Source organism: Varroa destructor, unplaced genomic scaffold (genome assembly GCF_002443255.2).
Source record: "Varroa destructor unplaced genomic scaffold, Vdes_3.0 BEIS01000001.1, whole genome shotgun sequence".
NCBI lineage: Eukaryota > Metazoa > Arthropoda > Arachnida > Mesostigmata > Varroidae > Varroa > Varroa destructor.
In genome coordinates, this window is record NW_019211454.1 from 4,595,939 (window position 1) to 4,610,887 (window position 14,949).

General features: G+C 41.2%; 1 long non-coding RNA gene across 2 annotated transcripts; it reads left to right on the forward strand.

Annotated features, from left to right (window-relative positions):
* The first annotated feature begins 4,183 nt into the window (after positions 1–4,183).
* On the forward strand, positions 4,184–10,494 carry LOC147758160 (uncharacterized). Of its 2 annotated transcripts, none has more exons than XR_015329336.1 (3): positions 4,184–6,139; positions 6,596–6,854; positions 9,819–10,494. It is a non-coding gene; the product is annotated as an uncharacterized LOC147758160 (long non-coding RNA). The 2 variants fall into 2 exon arrangements; XR_015329338.1 differs by lacking the exon at positions 4,184–6,139 and adding an exon at positions 6,150–6,313.
* Positions 10,495–14,949: the final 4,455 nt, after the last annotated feature.

The window sequence follows — 14,949 nt, forward strand, 5'->3', positions numbered from 1 at the left end:
CATTTCCTTAGTTCAAAGCTTTCTCTAAATAGCAATAATCGTTAATATTGTTTCAGTGGTTGCAACCGGAAAACAAACATCCAGTTAGCGCTTAATTAGACTTGTATCAGTTAATCTGAAAAAATCAGGCCGACAAAACTCCGCTTCTCGTTTCTCATTACAGAAGCGATATAGATCTTTGGAGGATCTGACTCCTTTCATCTAACCATTTTTTTTTTTGTTCTAGAAACATTAAACACGATCTAGTGGCAGGCTGATAATGTCGTGTTTGTTGACGTTGTAGCTCTTATTTTTAAACTTTACGCTTAAACAACTCAGCAGAACGAAGCGCCCCCTTGAAAACGCAGCGCCATCGTTGAATGAAAAGCCACTCTATCGACTTTGATTCATCATGGTGATGGTATAGCTGAATAACGTCAATTATACCATCGCCATTGTCGTTGCCGACTCCACCGCGAACGTTACGACGAGAGCAGAGTTCTTTCCGAGTTATCGTTCAAGTGCCTATATCACTTAAGATGTCAAACGATTTTAGAGCGGCAATCCGATATTGCCGATACACATGCGTAGATAGATAACACCGACAGACGTAAATGGATTCGTATTAGAAAAGCAAATTTCTATTGAATCACGACTGGTTATGGTTACGTTTACGCTCTTCAACCGCTGCTGTTCCTGCCGAGCCAAATAACGCTCCGGTTTCTCTATGCAAAGCTAAACGTCAGGGGAAAATCGTCTTCACAACGTGGATATTGTAAGAATCGTTCTTGTTTCAATTAAGAAGGACAAAAGATGGACTGAGGAGCAGAGCGCTCCTATTTGGAGCTATTTGGACGCTCGTAAGGATCGTGGAGTCATCGGCTCCTTCAGATAGTCGTCGTGTCACCATCGCACCAAGTTGATAGCTGTATTGTAGTTACTGTGGTACAATGTTGAGCTTGTTGTTTCAGAACCCTTCGGAGGACAGTGTCTCAACAGTTTTCAACAGTGAAGACTGACACGTAGAAAAACGTACCATGGATGAACGCTTTGCAAGCCGCGCCGTATCTGTATACGAAACGGCATTTAATAGACGTAATGTTTACTTTAAACGTTATCTTTCGCTAGGTTGAAGAAGGATCGAAAGTTATTCGTGCTTTCAATGAACTGTCATATATAAACGTATAAAAAAAACCATATAACAATAAAAAAAAAAAAAAAATTGTGGCTTGCACAGTTTCTCTGAGTACTCGGTTTCATCAGCGGCATGTATCGCACTGAAGATAATGATAGATTTACATGAACAGATACAGTAGTAAGTGTCGTGCTTATGTACTTCTAAGTTTAATTGTATAATTGTAAAGCTGAATGAGTTCACGGAGACATCTTTTTCGTTGTAACTATGATGCGGTTGCCGATCTCATAGGCTTTATTGCCTTTACACTTATTTTGCAAACTTGGTGCTAGCTTATGGTTGATTTAGGAACAGGGAAAGGTACGTGGCGCCGCCAATCGAACATTGGCGGCGCCACGTACCTTTCTTGGATTGGAGGCGAATATATATGTAATGTACCTGAGGAACGGGTCACCAGCATGCATCGATGTCGTTCTTCACCGTCGCACATAATACCTAATTAGCAAGCGCCATTTAAATGGATACTTTAGACTTGTACTTGCATTTCTCGGCACGAAACAACGTCCGCTTCGATCTACGTTTACTAGGCAAACACGATCATCAGCAAGGCTGCTTGCCACGGTCTATCAGGCCTTCCCACCGATAAAACTACAAACGGATCCCACACGAAGACGAGTTCGACGACGAGCGAGTACCCCCGGTTTAAAAATTCAAATCGGATAATGAATGTTTTACGTAAGGTACATATGAAACAACGGATCAGTAAGAGCCGATAAAGCTTCAGCGACTTATTCTGTTCTTGCAAAAGTATTGTTCAAAGCTACACATCCCTAGATGAATTTCCGCATCGACATCGGCATCATTCGATACGCACACGTTTTTTCGATCAAGTGTTTGTTGCAAGCGTTCTCGTCCTTTAAAAGCAGTTACGAAATTTTGTTCTGCCCCAAGAAAGTTTGGCCGAGAATGTCGCCGGGGCAGGATGCTTCCTCACTACGTTACTGTCGAGCAACGAAAGCTACAAAGCAAACTGGGCTAGTGAAGGGGTCAGTACGCATGTTACGCCCGTACTGCCATGAAAAATGGCTTGAAGTAGCGTGCCGACGACCCGGTACGCTGCAGACAAACCTTCATCTCCCTGATAACTCATCTCCTTTGTTTGCAGGGCCAAAGCGCAAACTTCGCGTTAAAATGTGTGATTGAGGAGTTCCCAGATGTCGACCTAATCGTCCTGACCAATTCTCTACTTTTCTTTCCTTCCAATCCTCTTTGATACTCGAACCAGAGGACGGCTCGTTCGCGACATCGTTACTTGCTCTATCGTGTACTTCAGCGAATGCAACGTGCTAGCTACAAGGTGTTCTTCATGTGGGTCTTAACCCAACGTCGTTGGCGTGTGCCTGAATCATGCTATTCGCTCGAACATACGGAGCTGGCTTTAAACATAACAGCCCTCCAAATCATCGTTAGTTCGTGTGAGTTCAAAAAAAAAAAGGGGTGTCATAACCCACCAATAGCAATGGTTAATATTCTCAATCCTAATCGAACTCCGTCCGAACGACCGTCAAGTCCTCGGTGGGCCAGAACTTTCATCTGGCCAGTTGATTGGATGACTGGTTAGATGGTTTGTGATTCCGAAGAATCAACGCGAGGCTGCGCTCCCCGAAGAGTCCGACACGCGTCATTTTTGCCCTGACCCTTCTAGGATCCTAGCATTTAATAGAGAAATGTACTTAACATCCGTATGGTCAAATTACGCCAAATATATCCATCTGTACCGCTATAGATATACTGGGAATTTATCATTTTTCGTTTTTAAGCTTGTCTAGTTTGGCAGAGCGTTAAAGCAAGCCAGGTAGATGAAAAGATGAGGCCGCTATGGGGAAGTCTTCCATGGTTTACTTACTTTCAAAAGTTTACGTAGAAATATATATATAATAGGCCTGCGACCTTTCCTAAAAAAAAAAAATGGAGCCAGGATATAACGATTTATAATAACGACAGTAATCATAATAACGCGCTTTGTGCACCGATCGGCCATTTATTGGCAGTGGTGGGTTTAACTATGGAACCTAATGTTTCTTGTGTCCAAAAACAGGTAACTTACATTTGTCATTATATTGCTCCCATGAAATACCTATTCATATTACAGATGTGGTATATTCACTCCCTGATCATAATTAAAAATCTTTCGTTGTTACAATCTCGATGCTGATAATAATGTGAGGATAGGAAATAATGGCCAACTTCAGCAACAGATATGGTATATACGCGGTATATACATATATATGGTATATATATGAATTTTATAACGAGTATGTTTGTAGTGCAATCGCAAGAACAAAGATGGCCTATTTTTGTCACAGCTACCCCCCATTTAATCTCTTTAAAGGAGTATTACCAGTTACGACACACGCATTTGATTGGTGTTTATGCAGTTTCAATCTGTTTTCGCCTCATTGAACCTGTGGTACCATATATGTATATGTTTAGAGAGAGAAAGCGACACGAGTATCTAGACAGGAGAGTCTAGCAGTCCTTACTTATTTTTTGGCGTTCATACTTACTTTCCTGCTACTCTAACAGATAAAGTTTCGTCCCACTCTATATATCGTAAGTTTGCCGTATGTAGAACATAATAAACACATAGGAGAAAAATGAAATTTTCAGATCAACAACAATGTGCAAGCAGAAGCAGATTAGAAACGCAGACACAGAAACAGCAGCAGCAGTATACGTTCTGGTTAAAACGCGAAGGGGTTACAGAGTAGTCAGGGGAAAGTCATTCTCCTTGTAAAATGAATTGCGCCGTCACTGCGAAACGCGTCATGGCGAGCAAGAATGCAACACCAGTATCTGGAACCAGCCGTTCTCTGTAGCCATCGGTTGTACAACCATCAAAAAAGCCAGTGAGGTGTGCTGATATTGATCCTGATGATGAGGCCGGTGATTCCGCCATCACCAGCCGCCGAAACTTCCTCCCCAAAAAACGCCGCTTGGCTATTCTAGTGTTCGGCTTGAAAGAAGAATCAGGCTGCGCCCCAAGTAGGAGCGGCCTGCCGGCGGTCGTCCGACGCTATGGTCCATAACAGCAACAAATTAGCTCAACGACGACAAAGCCGCGACGGCAGCAAGAGAAAAACAACAACAACGACACAACCAGGTACAGTTGTTATAGCTGCTGCTGTAGCGTCAAACAGAAAAATGTGTAGAAGCCTTGAGACGATTTCAACTTTGGATCAATTCAGTTTCCGACGGTTTCGGCTTCAGGCAGAGAGCGGGTAGTGGAAGTGCTGTGGACAACGATGGCCAACGTCGAATAGCGTCGATAACGGATCTGCGTCGACGCAGCCGTGAGAGCCGTATGCGACAGCATAACGTTATACAAACGTCACGAAACAACGAGACGAAATAAAACACCTTAAATCGAAATAATCGGCGAACAGACGAAGAAGAATGGGGAATTTTCCACGATGGATTTGCTTGCATGATTCCACGATGGACAACTATCGATTTCCGTCGTGGCCGTCACCGTGTGCATCATCATCATCATCATCAACATCATCGGTATCATGGTAACTTTTAGAAGCCCATAAACAAAATACCGATAGGTAGTGTCCTCTCTCCCCCTCCAGTTCTGCGTCTCGTCCACCCTCTCTCTGCGCGAACCCGCGTGTTTCGAATCACGCTCGACAGAACGCAGCGCTAGCATTCGGCTGCTTTTATTAGTGAGCACGTTTAAACGTAATGAGAGACTAACTGACAAGTCGGACTAAGCTATGATTCTGCTTCAGCAGCAGCAGCAGCAGCGGTCGCAGGAACAAACGATTTTCGAGGCTTGACCAATTGATAGAGTCGCTACCGTCGTTGCTGGCGTCGTCGTCGATCGGCTTGAAACGCAGGCGTGCGATATACAACAGAAAAGTGAAATTTACCGTAGTTTAGATGATAAGCAGCAGAAGACATCGAGATACGATTTGCCGATTAGAACAACAGCGAACGGAAACGAACGCATGGACGACTACAGATTGAAGGCGGTAGAAATATGAAAAGTAGATTGATCCGACCTGCTTGCAATTGGCGAACGAGGTGGTAGCGTCGAAGACGGCTTGCGGGCGCACGGTTTCGTACAAGCTAAATGAGAGTCGGCGTTTTTACGCGGACCGTTACAAGCGACTATGCGAATGAATAAGCACTAGTGGATTTTGACACTAGTGGACAATCTGGGAGCAGGTGTGCTAAAAGTCAGTCCCGGGAAACGGGGGAAAATTGTAGCTTAAAGCCGAACGCGCTGCTGGAAATAGCAGGATCATGACTGTTTGTTCTTGGTTGAATGACATAGTTGCTAGCTGAGCAGGACGCCAAACTGTAGTATTTTCCAATGCAAAATAGCAAGTGTTATTGCTTTAAATCAGTATGTTTAAACTTCCCGTAAATGGGCAAGTTTTTTCTCGGTAGAAAAAAACCGACCACGCAAGCCGACTGAACATTTATAACTTGCTCAGTTAATTTATCGCTAATTGAACTAGCGAAGGGTGTCTACGTAACACAGATTCTTGTCTATATTGTGCGTCTTCGAAACGCAGAACCGCACCTCCCCTGTCATATGTACGGGACGATTTGGAAACTTGACCGATTTTCTTTCGAAGGAAAACTGTGAGCTTTTTGAGGATTCGACGACGCAACGGAGATCACCGGAAAGCTTGCCTATATCGTTCCGATATATAAATAAGAAAATAAACATATTTTATTGTAATAGGGCACGAATAAACAATCGAAAGGGTTACAGATGAAATTTATAGCGCCATTTGGTAGCCAACTGGCATTTCGTCGTACATGATCAGATGACTGACTGCATCGTCGCAAAATCAAAACTCAGCGCGTCGTCGCGATCCAAAGAGAAAATGTTCCTCTACACCCACCCACAGCTGCTTCCCACACGTACGCGTATAGATAGCGTAATGAAATCATCTGTTATATTGAAGTATTGTAAGACAAGCAATGAACCTCAGATTCTTTTAACAGGTGGGTTAAATCACAAATCTTCGAGCTATCCTGCAGTTGTATACATATTGAACAACAGAATGCTTCTACCTGCGTCCCGTCTGTCATGCAAAAACATTCATTGCAATAGAAATTGTCCTTCATGTAGCTCGTTTATGCTAATCAGTAGAAGGAATACCCGAATAGTGATAAAGTGTAAGTATTGCAGTGGGAAACCTATGTGTTGAAGTAGCAATGTTTAAATACCAATAACTAGCACACGCATCAGTGTAATCAGTAACAAATGGAAAGCACATAACCGACGGTTGTAATATATGTTTTAGCATAAAAACAATTTATGATTTTTTTTTACTTAGGTTTACTTCTAAAATATAATAATTACCCATTATTATTTGCGGTTCGATACCGCGTTGTGTTCTATCACTAAACGCAACGGCGGCAATCTCAGCGCTGGTAATAACGTGTTTTTGTTTTTAGTCGAAACCCTATATTTCCCGGGTGTATAGGTGTGCCATAGGGTTTAAATCAACGGCTTCCGTTACACATACCTCCACTAGTCGGGCTGTGTGATACAAAATGAAGATGCGATTCGCTAAGACGCATCCTCCGGCAGGAACTAGACCAGGCGCAGAACAAAACCTATCCTTAAGCGGCCTCCAAAGGCGGGGTAAGACCCGCCTATCCCTAACTAAGGAGCAAACGACTGACTGCAGAGCATCGGACACGGCTATTTCTGGTAAAAACTTTCTGCCCTCATAGACATTGTTATCAAGTTGATGTTTTCTCCGTGCCTAATAAATATAGCCGCAATACATACCTTATATGTATAAAAAATGAACGAAACGCTTTCTAATATCCCTTGCGAAATGAGCAATCTGATCAATCAAATGAAATGTAGCAGGAAGCAAACAACAGCAGGGGAAAACAGGTGTACTGACTGCTAAAGCTATCGATCCCAATAGATAGCTTACACCGTAGCCTCGTTCGATAGCCGTTGGGAAAGATAGAAAAAAGCGATTTACTTTTAGCGGGCTATACACAGTTCGTGCCTTTCATTTCGTTGTCTACTTTTGTTCGCTGCTAGAACATAAACCTTGCATAATTCACAAGCGAAGCATCATTGGATCATTTATTTATTTATTTATTTGAAATACAATTTGCATTTGTTGCAATACCAATTGAATATTATGGCATTTGTTAACATTTGCACCCTTCGAAAGTTTACCCTATTATGTAGCGTTGACCACAGGAACTTATTCGATCGATCAGCTTCGACCAAAGCACGGTAAAAAGTTAATAGTTTTTTTTCAGGTTTTTGATCAAAATGTCCAACCGATAAATCAACGATAGTTCACGAATATAATATCTAGATTGGTAAACATGCGCACAAATAGAAGCGCGTTTTACTTTTATTGCTGTGACCGACATCGTTTCTACCATTGTTGTTGTTTGGATCCAGATCGTAGCGAACAGCATCGCATGTATATGTAGAAGTTCCGCCCACACTAACTGATAAATACGCCGACTTTCGCTCGTGTCGGTACGATCCGTTCGAAACATTTGCATTGGACGCTATTTGACGATGTTCTATTATCTTTTCTAGTCTAACCTAAAATAAATCCAGGGCTTATTCGACCTGAAAACGGTTCGTCACCCCACCTTTACTAATTATTCTAGTAAATCCCTTGCATTTTATTTTAGTGAATTTCATTCCTTAGCTCAATTTCGTTGGGTGGTTCCAGTCATCGTGTTGTTTTATGTCAGTTTTTCTATTAGCCTGTGAGTTAATAATACCGTATTTTCGTCACATTTAAGCCGTCATATGACTGGCGTTGACCCGCTGAACTATTCGGCCTATTCCGCTATCTCTATAGATGAGAGCATCATCTATAGAGCGACTCTGTCTCTCTTCGACTACCCAGGAAGCCGAGATAGTTTCAGCGGGAGACCTATTTCGAAAAAAATGATTCTAAAAGCCTCGAATCAGATGCCGAAAACACAACTTATGTTAGCTAAATATTGACCGTATCCCCGGGCAAGCCGGGTAAAACGAAGGCACGCATCTTTTTGCAGAAATCCCTACCGTTTCCCCAAGAAAGCAATAAAAGTAGAATTAGATAATTTCCAGAAATTAGCTCCTGCGTTTGTTGTATAACGCTACCATACGAAAGCAAAACCACTTTTACTTTTGAATGTCTCACAAATTCTAAACCGTTGCCAAGTGAAAATGGACCCTTAAGGAACTTCTGTTTAGAACATTTTCTTCTTTAATTTTATTAGAATAGAACTGACCGCTTCCATGTAGATCGTTGTAGCAATCACATGTTCTTGCCAGGTCAAGTATATGTAAAAAAATTACAGAACTCCTTGGAACCGTTTTACAGAGGGGCAGAAGGTACTTACACAGACAAACTCGTATTCGCTCTAAATAATAAATAGGATCCTACTGGAGTTAGAGAAGTTTTTCTAGCACATTTATAAGCCACCAACGTAACCATGTCAGTGTCCCTTGCAGTTATTACGATTTTAATTTCTGTTTCCTTTTTTTAACTTCGACAGATTCACTCCAGCTTGACACCTAGGTAATCCAAAACGTGAATTCCTTCTATTTGTTTTCGAATAACGCTGACATCAAGTAGATGACCATCACAATGAATGATGAAGTTCACTAAAGGGACACTGAAGCACCGTTTCAGCATCAACGATCGCAAATCCATGTAAATTCACATTAAAAACGGAACTAGCCTTCTTTGACTTTTTTTTTTTGTCTATCAAATCAACAACGCACCTGTTTCATCGTGTCAGCCCAGCTTGGCCCAAATGCGTCCTGAATATGTGTCTCTACTAGAAATCGACGTATTGAAATTTGGTGATAGCAAAAGTGGCCTGAATTCGACACTTGGTGTCGACATACTTCGGTTCGTGCTGAAGGCCCGCCGTTTAAAGTAGTGCTTAACGGCAGTATCAGATATAAGAACTCTAGGCATTTATTTATTAGGGGGAAGATTGCCGCCGCTAACATTACGAAACATTCTACGGCCGATACCATTTCGAGAGCTCTTTGGCGGTTCCCTTTTGATTTACACGGGGATATTTTTGGAAGGTCTTTTTTTTGCCAGTAAATGATAGTTTCAGTTCTCATACATTCTATTCTTACTTAAATTATCGTGTTACGGAAGGTCTTTTATGAACGAAATGTCATATCCGCAACATTATTTATTTGCCATTAAATAGTAGTACAATGTGTCCTATGTGGGCGATTTATGAACATATGTTGCTTAATGTTGGTAAGTGGTCATCATTTTATTTGTTCCACAACTTATGTTCCAAACTAAAACTTAACTACCCACACCCCCTCCGCTCCTCCGCCTCTTTCTCTAATGACAATTATTAAATTCTAGCTCAAATAATAGGAAATTTGAGTGAAATTAAAAGGTGCACATTTATGCGAATTAGTATGAACTAGGTTACACGCTATTCATTCTTAAAATATAAGTTAAAAGTACAAAAAATTGTGCAAGTCTTGAACAGTAAATCCATGTTAGTCGTTTGAGGGAACGTGGCACAAAACCAACTTCTTTTAGCCACTGTTCAGCGTCGTACTCGCATCAGTATCTCTATTCTAGACACAAGCTTACCTATGTACACATATATAGATGGCCAGTTGGCTAAAGCTGACCAATTGCCTTTTGTTTAGTAGCCGTTCGAGCCCACAACGACCGATGCCCACATCCACGTTCAGCGATCGTACGAGCTACAGCCGCTTTCGTGGGGCAGGTTACGACTGTCGTATGTCTGTTGATCTGCTTCCTGGACGACGGTATATTCTCTCTGTGACTTTGGTCAAGCCTCGGGTCGTTACATAAAGAGCAATGATTAAATGGGGAACATAGACAGACAGGATGGAAAGCTGTAGCTATATACTCATATATTAAATAATTTAGCTTACAATCGTTAATAGCTAGTTGGATATAGTAGTTTAAGTTTTTCCTTCCGATTATACTTAGAAGATATTTCGTAATTGTACATTGTTACATGTATATTTTTATTGTAAATTATTGCAATTTTGGTATACTAAAAAACACTGTCTACGTACAGAAAGGCTATCAATATAGTTACAGCCACGGGTGCTGTTTCAATCCGGCAACAATAGTTATTAAGAGGAGCTATCGTATAGTTACCGTATAGTTTCTCTAAGAATACGAAACAGTATGTTGTCTCAATATGTCTATTTACATTTGGTGAGTTCCACGCATGGAATCATTATAGAAAAATTGTAATCAAAGCCAAGGACAGAAACTCCTACACTGCGGCCCACTAGGTTAGGTCGTCTCTCTGCGGTAAAATCATTCGCTATCAATAAATGTATTACAGTCATGAAATTACTGCCTTTTTAGTGAACATTGCATTTCGTTAATTGACAAACAAAACACACAATTATATATTATATAGTAGTAGTGTGTACAAAAATGTAAGTACTTTGTTGTTTTTTATTATTTTTGATCTCAACGTAGTGATCTTTTACTTGGCTAGTTGGGGACAGTTGACGGTGTCAGTTCGGTAACAAAGGGGCTGTTAGTGGCGGCGAGTATAGGTCAATGCCCAGAGAGGCAGCAGCCCCGACTCCAACGGCTGTCATCTCTATGCACGAAGCTGTACTTCGTGTTTGATGACGATACTGCTGCTCGCAGGCGCTTTACGATGATCGTTCGTGCGCCACATTTGATCGATATACATATCTTCTACTATGATTGATGTATTGACGCTTGATTGATCGAGTGCGAATTCCAGTGGATCGCTTTCAACGCAACCCTTCATTATGGCTGCTTCTGGCGCTGAGTCTAACGTCTAGTGGATTGATATAAACGTTCAGCGGCTTTTACAGTTGACTACCTGGTTAGTCGGATCGATCTCAATTGTCATCGTCTTTGAATTGAATTAGATTGAATTGCCGGATGCCGATTGACGGGCTTTATGCGGCAAAGAGTCTGAGCAGGCGAACACTGCCGCCGCCTCCTATGACGAGATGGAGCCTTTGCTAGTAACCAAATCGGGTGCACGATATCATCGATAGGACCGCTATGGCTACTGTTGATTTAGCCAATTCGCAAAACCGCGCAAAGGCAAAAAAAAGGGATTTGTGTACAGACTCTCGCGAAAAAAGAGACAAAGTGAGATTGCTTCGCTAAGAAGCACTTCAGCAATAGAGAGAGGCAATGAAGCTTTTATGCGCTCGATTGAAATAATGCTGTAGCAGTATCTACTCATTCATTTATCCGGCAGCGTAATCGCATTACGACGATGGTTAGGGTGTCCAGTGGCTTAAAGATTTCTGAAGCTCGTGAAGTACTAGTCATCGTTTTTTGTCAAGTAGCTTTCAACTGCTAGGATCGACGATGGCGACAGCAGCAGTAGATTGAATTATCTATCACAAATGCATCGAATAATATAAGAAAAGGCAAATGATATAGTGCGTTCTACGATTTCACGAGCCCTTTGCGTCGAATATCGCGTAGAGTCAAATAATCAGGGTAGCAAAGATGAAATTGGAAGACGACCAGAGTCCTTTCGGCACTTTTTGATGTTAAAATGGCTTCGTAATTTACAATAGCATAATATAACCAGTAATATTGACAACGGTGTATTGTTAGTTTCGCTCTGCTATAGCTGACTTGTCTGCGGCCGAGTAAACAACAACCGGTCGTCTCCTTTGTTAGAAAGGAAGCATTTTGTTACCAGCGCTAGCACAGTATTCGGTAGGCAGATTCGCTAATGTATTTAATGTTGTCTTGTGTCATTACTCGTAAGTGTGGTTACTTGCGGATGTGTCTTCTGCAAGCTACGTGGAACATCTATGCATTTAACAGGAGAACAAATAGAAAAAGAGGATATCCGAACATTGTGGAGGAGAACGCTCCTTTGCGGCCACTACCATAACTCGAAGCTAAACAAAAAAAAAAAAAAAAAAAATATGCTAGGTAACAAAATTCAAAAGCTGGTATTTGAACAATGGATGGGACTGGGATCGATGTATTATTTGGCTTTGTTATACGTGTTCCATTATATAATATAAAGCACTTTGTTTGGACATGAATAAAAGTAGTACCGACTACCCGTAGAGAAGAGTGCGTGCATGTGTGTGTGTGTGTGCATTTATTTACTGATATTTTTTATGTATTCGTATCTGCGCGGGTCTTGGCGCACAGGGTATAGCAGTTTATGGTATGTCGTTATTAGGAAACGAATCGCAGATCTAATATTGTATACCTTCGTCTTGACAGAGATTTCTTTGTGTTTGAATCTAACGAACGGGTTTTCTTGTATGGAATTCAACAGGATATCAACAGGATTATTAGTCGAAAGCAAGCGCTAGTAAGATTGCAATCGTCTGATGCTCATTTGTAGATCAGTTACGTTGGAAATAATCTCATTTCCCTTAAACCTATTTCACAGACAGCTAACTTTTGAGTATACCCAGCTGAAATACTTAAATCTAAAAGAAGTATATATTTATACTTCTGTGAACTTTGTCCATTGTGCAGGTAGCGGTGAATTGCGGTGTAGACGAAGGCAGCATTAACGGATACAACTAACTGATGAGTGCATTTTCGAAATACTGCCTGTCATTTTACATTGTCCTCTACGAGAGACTTCCGCGCACGGTTACAATTATTCTCGCCGTCTGCCCGCAAATATCTAACTGCATTTGTTATTAACCGTATATTTAAATACGCGGTTTCAGTACTTCGTTTAATTTGCCTGATTATTTAGCTTTCATACTTTAGTTACGCTATGTGACGCTCAAGCAAATAAGCTGTTCCTACCTATAGATGCTTCGAAAAATATATGAACCGTTGCTGAGTTAGTTGCCGAAAAAGCTGCCTTTGCTACGGTTTACGTTGGTACCTATGAAATTTGCTCTTGTGCTTCTCAACGCCAGTTAAAGTTTACTTGTACCCTAGCCAAGCATTCATACAATAATAATAATAACAACAACATACTGCTTACAACGTCACAAAACGTTGGTATCAGTCTCGTTAGAAAGGCGAGCACTTGGCACTCCTCATCATGGTTCCGTTTGCGCATATACATTGCCATATATACAAGCACAGTTGTCACGTGATTCATGGAGACGTTCTGTTTGGTAACATACACGCTGAACACCGCCATGCATGTAAACGCCACGTCTACGTTTATGCCGAACGCGAGAGAACGCTTCCACAAACCGTTCCGCAAATCGTCCCCAGCGCCCGACGTTGGACGCGGCCCAGTTAGCCTCGTCAAGTAAATTGCCAGTAAAATATCGGAATTTACCCGTTTTATGCTTTTCGACACCCGCCTGCATGAATCAGTGAGGCGCAGTTGTATTCTTGCGCTGAAATCACAATCTTCCAATCGTGTGCGTAATTGCGTGTGTACACCATTGCCAAATATGTGGAGTCGGACCTTTCTTTGTTGTGCGCAATCCGTCATTACTAAAATATTGTTATTCTAGATTTCACACTATGAGAATTAGTGAAAGTTTTTCGGAATGAGTGAATTGGCCCAGGGAGAGACGGCAGGCTTCGTACTGAGCTTGGACAAATTGAAATTCGACTGTGAAGATGTTCTGATTGGCTCCTGATTGCTGTTACCAACGTCGACTAATTAACAGTCAAATTCGCCACCGGCCCAAACCGATCCTATTCAGTTTACCTTCTCCTGGATTTTTCTTCCCTGTTGCCTATAACTAGCCCAATATGCTGACCAGTTCTCCAAGTAACCCAGTCTACGAACGAGGTAAAACAATTTGAGCAGTTTGCTATGCCAGTCCGGTCCGTTGTTACTAAAAACGAACATCGATATTAGGGTACGTACGATCTACGGGAAGACGATGTAACGTGGGCTAAGTGAAATCGGTAGTTCGACCACTATTTTTTGCCCTACTATGATGATCCAATTTTTACTTTAACTCTAAATTTTCTGCTTGAAGTTCTTATCCAGCTTTCATCGTTGGCTTAGTTCTGTGGCGCGTATAGGTCCGAGTTTGAAGATTGAACTTCAATTCTCGATTCGGTTATAAGGATTTGCCTTTATATCTTCCTTAACCATTCGGGCAAATACATCAATCATGTGGTTTATTGATACACACATGTTTTTAGTCGCTTATCATCAGATCAGAATCAAAGCATAATGCCAAAAATTTTACTGTGTATTAGAGCATAGGTGTGTTAGAGGTAATTTGGCACTTATTGGTCACTGTATCACTTCTTCTTCACTGTTTTATAGTGATCTGGGAAAAGGATTAACTTTCTTGGAAAAAAGCGATACCATTGAAAAAAAAAAAGTCAGCCTTATGCTTCATCTTAAAGCTAGCTCTACGCCTTCTGCAGGACAACAGCATTGAATTAACGCATATAGAATTAAATCTTCCTTGCAGCTCTTATATATATCTAATTTTCTAATCAACGGTAATGAAATCAAAAACTTGGTCCACTCTTAAATTGTTCATTGCGATAAAGTATATCTTTATATCGTAGAACGAATGGTCAAGCAAAGCCAAACATAAACAGCTGAGGAGAAAAGCTCTATTAATGCTTCGAATTAATAAATGATCGAAAGTCGTGCAAAGTGGCTTTCACTTAGCTCGGTAGTAACGAACCTAGGACGTAACACGTTTTCAGTTCAATGGAAAAATTTTCCAATTATGAGGGAAAAATGTAACTTCTTAGTGGACAGTGTCTAAAGCCACCACGCTAAGTGAAAAAAGAATCGACGCAGGAAGTTTAGTTAGGTAACTAAGAATATACAGAAAAATATCAGAGATAAAACTATCGATTGGATAAAAATTG